The sequence below is a fragment of the Adiantum capillus-veneris genome, chromosome 9 (assembly GCF_014529385.1).
Source record: "Adiantum capillus-veneris isolate H3 chromosome 9, ASM1452938v2, whole genome shotgun sequence".
In the NCBI taxonomy this organism is placed as follows: domain Eukaryota; kingdom Viridiplantae; phylum Streptophyta; class Polypodiopsida; order Polypodiales; family Pteridaceae; genus Adiantum; species Adiantum capillus-veneris.
The window spans coordinates 152,986,140-152,998,883 of record NC_140939.1 but is presented as its reverse complement, the minus strand read 5'-3'; positions in this window follow the sequence as shown (position 1 = coordinate 152,998,883).

Below are 12,744 nucleotides of genomic sequence, written 5' to 3'. Positions count from 1 at the left end.
AGGAGACTATGGAGTACATAGATGCATACACTTATCTTGGGGTAGTCTTCACTAGGCCAAGGTTTTCTTTGAAGAGAGACTGACCTAGAACGTATGCGGCCTTGGGAGGATTGGAGAGGGTATGTTCGTAGGTTCAGCTCCAGGAACCCCGAACAAAGCTCTAGCTCTTTGATACATTGGTAGCTTGAGCTCTGCTCTATGGGGTTCATGTTTGGGGACCCTCTGTAGGTCAAGATGGATAGAGAGGCCCTTTGTATATATTATCTCTCGGTTGATTAGAGCCAAGGCCTCCGTGCCACACGAGATCATGAGAGCGGAGTTAGCAACCCCTTGTGGAGATAGAGGTGCTTACCACATCAGTCTCCTTTATGCACAACTTATGGGATACTACCAGAGACAGACATGTCGGACTAACCCTTGAGTCCTTTAAACAATTAGCTTTATAGGGGGATACATCATGTTGGTATGCATTATGTCGTCATGGTTCCGAATACATGTCTTCATCATGGACATATTACCTCCCTTCCACTACTCCCTTGATACACCCTCATTGTCTCTTACACGGGTGGAGATGACTCATTCGCAAGGACCTGACCAGCTAGACACCAGGGGGACATGGATAGAGCCGACACAAGAGTTGGGCACAAAGATGGCTTTCTATAGAAAACATCTTCTCCAACTCACAGGGATGGGTTTGTGATTTGACCAGCTGTATGGATACACATTTCTCATAGGTTATGATGTGTCATTCGTCAGATATAAATATCTTCACACCACCTTGGGATTGAGACTGGTAAGTTCAGAGAGATACCCGTAGCCAGCAGGATATGCTGCCTCTGCCATATAGAGCCAGAGACGGAGATGCATTATATATGCTAGTGCACAGTGTATTACGAGGTATGGCCCCCCGCCTCCACTATCTATTGAGAGAAGCTTCGGATGCATATATAATGCATAGTTTATTACGAGGTACGAGGCACGAGGCACCCGTCTCCACTGTCTATTGAGAGAAGTCTTCGGACCTTTCTCTTAGAGTCATGAGCTATCAGGAGCCCATAAATGTCTTGGACTATATCTACTTGAGTTACACAGACACAAAGACACTTTACTGAGGAGATCTGGAGAGAGACAGTCCTAGAGATAGATTACTGATTTCTTCACACTAAACAGGACAAATACAAGCAATCATCATTGCAAATCTCAGCTCATACTCACTCATTGAGTGAGCATTGGAGCGAAGGAGATCGAGACGTCCACGACTGGGGAGAGGAGATCCACAACATCCACATAGACTACAACAGAGGATTTGAGACATACATCCAGAGTGCAAATGAGGATAAAATCACCACCCATTACGCCACCCTTATTTTGGGGGATATTTCTAGGCGAGCAATTTTTGGTGAGCGCTTTTTAGGAATTAGGTGAGCAGATTCCTAAAAAGATTCTCTCTTCCTCCTTGTGGACTCTTTCGCCTTTTTCATATCTCTATCTCTGAGAGAGAGAGAGAGAGAGAGAGAGAGAGAGAGAGAGAGAGAGAGAGGTATTAGGGAGGTTGAGAAATAGACAAAGATATGCGAGCTAAGGGTACTTAAAACAATAACATCCATTAATAATAGAAAGTTACATTTTATTGCACTTGCATTACATAGGCAAGAATTGTTCATCTTCTGAAAGGGCCGGTTTTAGGAGTAGATGTGTTGCCTTCGAGTGACAAAAGAAGATTCACCACGTTCCCTAGTTGCTGCGTCATTTCCTCCTCATCCTCCTCTGTGATGAGCCTAATCTTCTTCCAACAAGAGAAAGCGAATTGTCCCTTCTCGACCAAGCTGAATAAGGTCCGCATATTGAGTTCCGTGCAGCAATGATAGAGGCGATACACATTGATTGTTGCCTTTAGAGCCTCCCTAAACCAGTCGGCTCCATACAACGCCTCTCCGTTAGGAATGGCTTCCATGGCATCCCACGTAGACTTGATTTTATTCTCAAGATCGTCGGTTATCATGAAAAGTAATGGAGGTGTGCAACGAAAGCTATTGGACGCTTATTCAAGCAATGGTAATTTATAGTCATTGTGCAAATATTATATTATTTTATTCACGATTTGACAAATAAACAACCATTTTCCAAATTTGAAAAAAACTGCAAATCAATGTACCAAAATGTGGCCGTCATAAGATAAAATTAGAAACTAGTACAATTGTCCATTTTGTGAAGCATACAAACAAAAAGTGAGAAACGACAAATGCTATGCATCCATGCCTAGATAGGTTCGACTTCGGCTCAGTGCCCTGAAGATATCAGCATCTGTCAATTGGTTGATGGATAAACATGTTCTCATTTTGGCTTAACCCTAGCACATGCAGATAAATAAAATACAAATGTTTACATGCAAGATATGGTTTTTGCTTTGACACCCATTCCATGAAATCTGGACATGTGCACGATGGCTGGTTGCAAATACAAACTTTGTACATCCCGACATGACCATCTTCACTTTTGGTCTCTACTTTGAAGACCTCATTAGCACCATCTGCTGCACATATCTCTTCTACCACCTTCGCTTTCGTGCTAAGCTGATCTTGCGAGCAACATCCTCGGAAATGGAAGTCTGATACCGTATACGCACACCATCTCACACTGTGTCTCTTGCACTGCCTTCAGGAGTGGATGTATCTTTTGACTTGAAAGGAGAGTTGGTCATATTTTGTGCAGGAGCAACCGGTGTTACATTAGATATTCCTTCTTTGCTGAGCTCCACTTGATACCCCCCTTCATGCAATATTTGCACCTCATCCTTCGATAGGTTGGTGCCCACATGCACGGGCCAAGTGTGTGGTGGATGCTGAGGCTGCGACTCAATGTTCTGGTCTACTATATGGCAATGCAAGACATGATCCGGACAAAACCAAAACCATTGATGCACCACACCATTTGGATGCTTTCGATATCCTTCAAAAGATGGGGCCGGTATACCAAGGCTAGATCCTGCAATACTGCATCCACACCTTCGTCCTCCTCTTGGCGTGCCGCTACATGTGACCCTACTACCTTGTGGAGTTCGGCGTATGGCCCACATTGCCTCATTGACCTTGCGCTCAACTATATACTGCCCACCAGAACCTATACTTCGTGTTGGGATTTGTGATATCCCTTCTTCTGCAAAGTTGATCTTACGTGGTCTTCCACACTTCTTGCGATCTTTGGTGACCCAGTTGTACTCAGGCCTATGCGATGCATTATCTTCCACGTTGATAACCTCATTTGGCTTGGGTCTTTGCCTTGATGTCTCCTTATCTCCTGTCAATGGAGTTGGTTGTTTATACATTGAAGTGCCCTCAGTAGCCTCATTCAATGCTCTTATCACTTGGCTCGGACGTTTTTTATGGCGTTCCACAAGCTTTTGTATTGATGGACCCTTCCCAATGTGTTTTCCATGGCTGTATGAAATGGCCTTTGTGCTCTGTAAGATGGAATTTTTAAGGTCGGTTGTACATGCATCATATAATGAAATGCGTTTTATGAAAACCCTCCCCTGCTAGCCAGCTGCCATGCTTGCTCTCCGCAATGTTTGTGCGTGGAGTGTTTGGTCCATCAGAGCTACTTTCTACGCACGTCATAATGCCACCCCAATGTGTAATACGAATTTCCCACCAACTAAGCCATGAATCCATGTATAGAATGTTACGGTCTATGCAATGACCGTTATGCCATCATTGGCGTATCAGACGAGCCTCTACTACTGCAACCTCTTTTGTTGGTGCTTGCGTCCACTTCTCATACATTTCTTTGTGTGTGTGTTGAGAAGCTTGCACCACATACTTCATTGTGTGTTGATTCAAGCTTTGCTTCCAATGGAAAAGCAAGAACTCTCTCGACCGCTCATTGTATTGGTCTTGTCACCACCATTGAAAACAATTCAAACTGCATTCCAATTTTCTTGAGCTTCATCCTCTATGAATCCAAAGAAATTAGCTCTGTCAAACCCACACAATATCATTACATCATTGAGGCACTCCCAAAACAAACATTGCGTTTCCATGTCTTCTTGTTTCATTTTACAAGGTGCAATAGTCAAAAGGTTCTGCATGCTGCAAACAAATTGTTCTAGAGAGAGTCATAGGCAACCCACAAAGCTGTTAAGGTGTGCCCTGTACCTTGGATCATAGACATGATAGGCCATAGTCACCCATTCGTTAACACGTGTGATGTGATCAAACTGGATCCACGCACGTCGAAGATCGCCATCCCGATCTTGTCTCATTCGGTTTACTAGGTACACTTCAGATGCTGGACCAATTGTGGACATTTTGAAGACATAACATTTCTCCCCCTCTGTACCTTGACCAAGAAACCGGATTCCATAGAAAAAGTCATATGTGCAGTCTCACTTCAGCTTTAGAAGTGCATCAATGCCGAAAGATTCTTTGTCAACTTCTCTACGTAAAATAAATACTGACCTTCGAAACCTAACAATGTTCAAAGTGTTTAGATAAAAAATAATTAAGCATAGAGTTTTGCATCAAAATAAGAATCTAGGAAATGCTCATACCAATTATCTTGCACCAATGGCTCCAACTCCTTAGCGATTGCAAATAGCTGTTGCTCGCCTAAAATTCCTTCGTTGGTGTTGTTGCAAAGAAGTGTTGTACTTATAATTTCTTTTGCCAAACACATTTGAACCTTCCTGGCTCTTGCGTGTGGGTCAACAGTCAAAATCCTTTGCACCAACACCTTGGTGTTGTCCGTTAGTGTTTTGGATGTGCTGCTGCGCACATCGTGTTGATGTGTGCCACGATGAATCATGACTCTAGTGACAGTCTCATCGGATGGCATGACATAGTATACTACACAATCACATGTTGCAATACAGAAAGCAAATGCCTTACAAAAGTGGCATGTAAGGCTCTTATCTCCAATCTTACAATATTGTCCGAGTGCAGTCGCCTTTTGTATGTACCCGTTGAAATGACTTGTATTGGGAATATGATAATTAATTAAACGGACACATTGTTCATTCATGCACTTGAGAGATCCTATGCAATGATTAAAACGCACTACACCTGGAAAAACTATATTGGACGTTTGTGGCTTCGACCACAAATGAGGATCATACTTATGCTCCATTGCATCCATATGGTGCAACTTTCCCATGGTAGGTGGAAATTCTAAATCAAGATCACCATTGTAAGACCTTGGAATCTCTATAACTTGTTCCACTTGTTGTATTTGCATTAAAAGCTTTCTCAATGTGCCCTTCTTTTCGACCTGTAAGAGTTTTTGTCTTGTACTCCTTTTGAAGCTATTTGAGAGCAAAACTCGAGGCAGGGTGCATAGATCTATTAACTCCTTTTGAGCGAATTGCATCTATGATGGACTATCCACAATGGCAATAGGAGTCGTGCTAGGTGAGCCTGCATATTATGTTTGATGGGATACGTTGACTTTGTATTTACGTGAAAGCTGTTCATCCAGTACATAGATGAATTCACCCAAATTGTTGAGCGTCCTTTCAAGAGGCAAATTCCTTTCAATATCGCCAACTTCGATGACTGCATCTAAAGTTATAAATTGCATTGGAGAAATTAATTCTAAAAGAAATGATTCAGATATTATAAATTTACCATTTTAAAAAAGATAAGAAAACTCTTTACCCAGGAAAAATAAACAGCAAGCCATAATAATATGCTAAACAAATAATTAAGCACAAGATCACATTGTATAAACTAACAAATTGTTTATATACTCATGTCTAATAATATAGCCATTATAAATTTAAATTTAATAATATTTTATTATTTTAATAAATTTATGTAAAAAATATATAAAATATTCAATAAAAAAATATTTTTTTGTGACTGTGTGAGCACGTGAATATTAGTTTAGTGCAATAGATAAAAGAAAAAAATTTCGGACAAATAATTTTTATTTTTTTTTCAATATTTGTGTGTAAGAGGGACGTGTGAGCAGTCGGCGTGTGCTAACGGGAGGGGGGCAAGAAGCTGTAAGTCGAAGGGTTAGGGAGGCGGGGGCCTGTAGACGGGCTACCGGGGAACGGGGGCATTCGATCGATAGTACACCCCGTTCCCTCCCCCGCCATGCGGACAACGAGGAAGGGGGGGGATGTGTGTGCTAGCACTACCGGGGGCGTGTGTGCAGGCACGAGCGCTATCGGGGACGGGGACCTGTGTGAGGGGGCCAGTAAGGGGGGGGGGGCGAGGCGGGGTTTGCATGCGGCCTTTACACGGGGGGACGCTCCTGTGCGGACTGCCAACGCGTTGGCCATGGGCAGCTACACGCCCCAACACGGAGGCGTGTGTCCGTCCCTGGCCAACTCGTGGCTGTTGGGACGTCATCCTAGCATAGGGAGGACATCAACATAATGTCAATCCGAGGAGTAGGATCCGGCTAGGGCATGGAAACACACAAGTGGCTTGTGCGTGCCAAATGGAGGATTAGAAGGTGAAACCTACACACAAAGAAAGCTACGGAGCGGGTAAGATGTTGCTACGAGGAGTGAGCACACTACTTACTCTACCATTTGGCCTAATTTCTCACACACAAGCTTAATCACGCACTACTCTCTAATCAATCACTAATCCAACTCTAATCAAGCACACAATGAGCATAGAATAGCATAGAATGACCACACCGGGCACTAACACTTTACACAAGCCTACACACACTTAGTAGCAAGCTTAAACAAGAGGGAAATATGAAAAAAGAGAGATATTAGTCAACAAATCAGCCATTAATCTTTGATTAATCAAGCATTGATTACACCATGAGCAAATGAGAGAGAAGAGGTTAGAGTTTAGCTATTTGCATGAGGCCGAATCGTCCATGCACGCGCGTAGAAAGCTCAAGAACTCCATAGCCATCTCCTTCTTCACAAAGCTTATCTCAAGTGAGTAAGAATCCCCTTTCACATTGTGTGTTTTGAGTTATATACTCTCTAGGCTTTTTAGAAGTGGCCGGGCACCCAAATGGCCAAACTCACTTAATCTGCTATCTGCACTGCCTAGGATCTAAATATAGCTCAATGTTTACAACTTGGAACTCTTGATGAGCCCAAAACATATTTACAACCCGCATTTGCGATCATTTGACGGAAAATCCTAAAACTTAAGTGACCGTCAATTGTGACCGTAACTCCATAGATAGTCATCAATTCCAATTCTTCTCTGCGTCTGTTGTTTGTATTTGCTTCATCTTCATCTTTACTTCGTATCCGCATCATCTGGCCTCGTTAGCATTTACTAATAATAGTAAATAGCATCTTTGACTGGTCCGTTTGGCCATTGTTGACTTAGCCGCCAAATACTCCCCCCATCTGATTTCAGTGCACGTCCTCGTGCGCTGCCTTGTTGGCTTGCACTGGAGAGATGGAAATTGGTGGTGAATGTTGTTCTGAAGAGCTATAAGCTATTGGGTTGACTTGTTGGTGAATATGAGATTAGGCATTTGGGTTCAAGTAAAAGCAATTGGCTTGATTTATTATGGGAATAAAGAAAAATAAAAGGCTATGTATAGTGCGTTAGGGTCTGGAAACCCTAAATTACCAATGGGGAAAAACCTCATGGGAAAAAGTGCCCAGAGGTATGTGATCTTATTATGGGAATATACAATGATGGGTGTGTAGGGATTGAATTTAGTGGGCTTATATAAATAATGTGAAAGTGAATTGTTTAAGCCTTCTGTCCCTTGAAAAGGGTCGATGATCTGCCTTGAGTCTGGAGTTGCTTTGTTGCTGCATGTACCTGCAAGGTGAGTGCATGGGTGGAACAATAAAGAGTGCGTAATGCAAATGTCCAATTATGGGACATTGGATATGCTTGCACATATTTATGCATGGGTAAGATTATGCTGTGTGGGAGAAGTGTATTGATGGGTGCTCCTCAGAGTTAATGTAGCTAAATAAGTAAATTAAATTCACTTTACTAGCTTTCACTACTCTTGAGAAGGGCGTTTGATGCAATGGTTCATACTCTCCTAATGTGCACAAGTGTGTGTGTGTTTTGGTTTGAACACTTCGCCTCGCCACCATGATTAAAATAATACATTGACTATGCTCACCTATTCAGAATGAGAGTCTTGATATAATTACGCTCAACTCTTCCAGCTTGAGCTGTAGCCTAATTAGCTAGACTCATAGACCACAGAAAAATATTAGGACTTGAAGCTTAGGTCTAACACTTTGCTCATTTATCGGCTCAGCTGCCCGACTCTTGACATTTTCTCGACTTGACTACTGTCTTGAGCTCTCAGCAAAGTATATATCTAGACATTTAGAGCTCAGATCCTCAAAAAGAGGGTTATTAAAGGACCATATTGGCAAAGTAGGTTTTTTCTGCCATACCTGGGTGACCTTGCTTGCTTGTTTTAACTTTTGGTCCATTATCTGAGAAGATTGGCTAGTTTCATTTTGTTGGAAGTGGGAGATGACTTCAATCTTCTTCTGCTCGTTTGTCTGCTTCGGCACCAATATGTATCTGCTATTTGTTGTTGGCTTATTTTTAAAAACGACATATTGACTTTTTGGACTTGTATCCTTGATCTGTCAGTGTTTGTAGTTGAAATTATCTTCAAGTTGTGTAAAATCTGGTCTTGGTGCCTTGGGTAGCCAGATTTGTTTTTGTCCTTTGTAATATCCCTGCGCTTGAAGTATATTTGATGGCACAAATATTTTTGTATGTACTTTCGGATTCAATTGTATCTGTTCGGTGCCATTTTTGGGAATCACGGTTGGTAAATTCCCTTGAAGATATGTACGCTTTCTAGATTGAGAATCGTTTTTGAACCTATTTCTAGCCCTGTTTTTCGATCTCCTCTTTTGAGTTGAAATTGATCTTGATTTTCCTGTTTGTTGTTTTGGTTTGAAGCCATTTGCTAGTGTATAGCCTGATATCTTTGGTTTAGGTAACCAAACATTTGGTTGACCACTGTAGTAGCCTTGCTCTTCTAAGCTGTATTGGGAGGCAATCCATCCCATTTGTTTACCTGAATTGTTTGGACTAGGATCATTTACCCAAACTGGATCTTTGACATTGATGTCATTGGCCGCAACATAGGTTTTGATGTGCTGCTTGTGTCTTTGTTTACTCCTGGTTGGGTATTTTGGCTGAAAGACCTTTTTATAATGTAGTCTAGATTGTTGGTCTATCTTTCCCTGGGGTGTTGAATCCACAACTGCCTTGATTGTTTAGCTGCATTTGTGACTTCCTTGTTGGACTTCGTTGCTTGTGGAATACATGATTTGGTGAGTTCTGCATCTAAACTGACTTGAACAGTCCTTTGTGCCTCTATTTTTGACAATCTGTAGTCTTTAATTTCCTCTGCCAGCTGGACAGAAGTATGTTGACTCTTTTCTCCAGATGCAATGCTTACCGTGGCCTTTGGTTCACATTGCTCTTTATTGATCTGTTTGTTGGTCTTTTGATAGGCTTCATGTGCTTGATGCACCATTTGCTTCTGATTGTTCAAGTTAATTGTGATTTGTGTCACCTTTGGTTTAGTGGCATCTTCCATTGGCGAGAAAATATTAGGATCTGACTTTATGACCGCCTCTGCCTTTGAACACATTGAGATGTCTATTTCTTGGCTTTGAGACTTGATCTCTGGCTCTGTTGAATTTTGATGTGCATTCATTAGCGCTGAAATATCTGTGCTATTAGCATTATTATGTAGAATCTTTGATTCCACATTTCTGCTTGTTGAAATCTTCAGTGGCAAGTCCTTGACTGCCTGTACCCACTCTGGTTCTGGGTCACATATAATTTCTTCATCCACTTCCTATGACATTGGATTGTCCGCTGCATCTTTGTTGGATCTTTCGATTTTAGGCCTAAAAAATTCCAAGCTATTTGAGACCATCTTTTGTAGCTGATCTTTTTTTGCAGCTTGATTTTCAATCGAAATATCATTGACGCCTTTGACCTCCAATATTTTAGTCATCAGTTTGTCTCTGGTATCCTTTGACAAGATATGCTTTCTTTCTGGCGACTTTCGATTTGGAGACGTCTGCTTTAATGATTCTGCTGCTTGCAATCTGACACTGTCTTGGTTTTGCTGCTTCATCATATCTAAGTGCATCTTTACTGGGAAATTGGGTATTAGATGATTAATGACACATTCGTAGCAATGCACATCTATTCCTATTTGTTCTATACCTGGTCGAGGTATCTGTCCATAATATTGTTGGTATTCGTTGCCCATAGTATCTTTGATCAAATATGTCATCAACATGACATGTAGATACTTAAAAACCAACACTGACACTGGCTTTGACTGATTGCCCTTATCTTTTTCGACTGTGGCATTCTCAAGAAGCTTGTAACAGATTCCATTATAACCCTGGTAGATGGATGTTTCAGCCCCTGCTTCAATGACCAGCTTTAATTCTATGTCTGTTATCAACATGTGATCCTTTATCTGTGGCTTCTGTATCGTCTTAGGACTATGTTTTCGATTGGATCCTGTATTTGGCTTCTGTTGTCCGATGAATTGTAAGAGAGTATTGTGACTCTCCTTTGCTATTTGCAGTTGATAGGGTTGTCCTGATTGCAGTAAGTAAGGTGGAGATTGAACTCCCCCCATCCGAGAGTGTTCCCTATCTGTAAGAGGTATCTTTCTTATGCCTGGTGTGGTCATTCTAGCTTTGTCATCTACCTCACGTGATTGAGCTAGATCTTTGTGAAGTCGTGCTAACTCAATAGCTGATTCTTCCATTGATTGTATGTGTGTTTGTGTTGGTACATTTTGTGGTGCATGTGTAGTGTTCTATACCTGTGTCTGTTGTGTTGTGGCACTCATCTGTGTAATGAAAGGAGTTGAATTGTGCTCATACAAATTCAAAGTCTGATCATGTGTCAGTGGAAGCCTAGAGCTTTTAAAGTGCACTTCCCTATCTTCTAGTGATTGACTTTGTGCAATAGTGGCAGTGTGACCAATATTTACCTGGTTAGATATCATTTCGTCATGTGTCCGTTTCTCAATTTGGTCTTGTGGATGACAAGATGAAAGCTGCAACTCTTTTCAAGAATATATCTGCAATAAGATCTAACTCATAGCATCTTCCATCTATATCATAGCTCTTGTCCCCAATGCGCGTTGCCCATAGTGTCCTAGGAACGGACTCGCTAAATGTCCTTACCTTCGTGACTTGAATCCATCTTTGTCCATCAGAATCTACATAAATTGGATCTTTCCATCTTGTTTCGTGTATCCAATGAAGGGCTACTGGTCCAGGTTGCTTGTTGACTTCTGAAGTGGTTGAAGGAAACTGTCGTTTACACATGGATTCAAGGAATTCCTTCCTACTAACTATGTCTTCATTTTTTGGCAGATTGATTATAGTAGGCCCCGTCTCTTGAGTTATTTCTCTGTTCTGAGCTACCACGGTATCTGCATTGGAAGCTAAAGGTAAGCTAAAGGTCAACATGTATTTGTAACCCAACTTTGAACCATCTTCATGAGATATGAAGCATTGATGTGGCTCTTCCGTCACTTGTTGAGGTGTTTCTGCTTTGTACCATCTACCTTCCATATCTCTATAGAGACTGCTACAGTTTTTGTCCTTGTAATTTGACTTTATCAAGTGCACAGTGATTCGACAACTGCTAACCTCTGGAAGATCTTGCCTGTGCAATTTTATTATGTCCAACTCACTACCTGGTTTGAGCTTCATGTACACGGATCCTAAACAATCTTCCATTAGGTTTTTTTGTGAATTAGCCATGTTGGTAGCTTCGTCTGCTCCACAACCTGTATTGTCGGGCTTTTCAGCGCATTTTGCTTGGACTTTAGATAGCGATTGTCGGCATCATCCATGTAGCATGGAAAGTCTTTGAAATGACCTATTAACTCCAACCTGATGCCAACCGATTTGACTGTTATTAATGAGCTCAAAGTTGCATCATAATTGCTTTGATTTGCCGATGTTTCCATTGACCGTGGCTGTTGCATCTGTTGTTCCATTTTTCTTTCAACCCTATTTTACTGACCTGCTGAGCACTTGTATTCCCTTTTTCTAGCCTCTCCCATGGGTGACGAGTGGTTTTCCTAATTCAGAGCTCTCTGCTAGGCTTAGGTGTGATCTCGACGATCTGATTTACGTGTATTGCTGTAGCACTAGTTGGCAAGATACTTACCACTGTACTGCAACGACTACTCCCTTTGTGATACCTCGATTCCAATTGATTGAGCTATGAAATTTTCTCTTAATCTGCAAAATTGTAGATTAGCAACGCACTTTTGACCTGAACCAAATCAACCGCAATTTGCCTGTTTTACAGCACAATTTATATGGTGTTTAATTTAAATTAAACCACCACGCAGGTGACCATAGGTCATCCAACTTCTGAAGTGTATCTGTCCGAAACTTTTGCTTTTCCGGCATCACTGTTACTCTTATCCCTGACACACTCAATTTTTTTCCGCTTCAATTTGCTCTTTCGATGACTTGCACGGAAAGTTCTGCCCCTCATTGCTCAATTTCCAGCCTCCTTAAGGTCATTACCATTCACTGCAGCTGCTTTTGCCCAGATGTATTACCACATCATCATTAGGCATAGTTCTAGCTGTCGTATGTAGCACTAAAATGTATCAAGCGATGCCAAATCCAAATTTTAATTCATAGCACCATATTATGGTCAATAGCCACCCTCAGTTTAATGCTATTTAATGACCATTTTGCCAAAATCATGCTCACTTTAGCATTTTTGGCATACAAGTTAAAAGGAAGAGAGA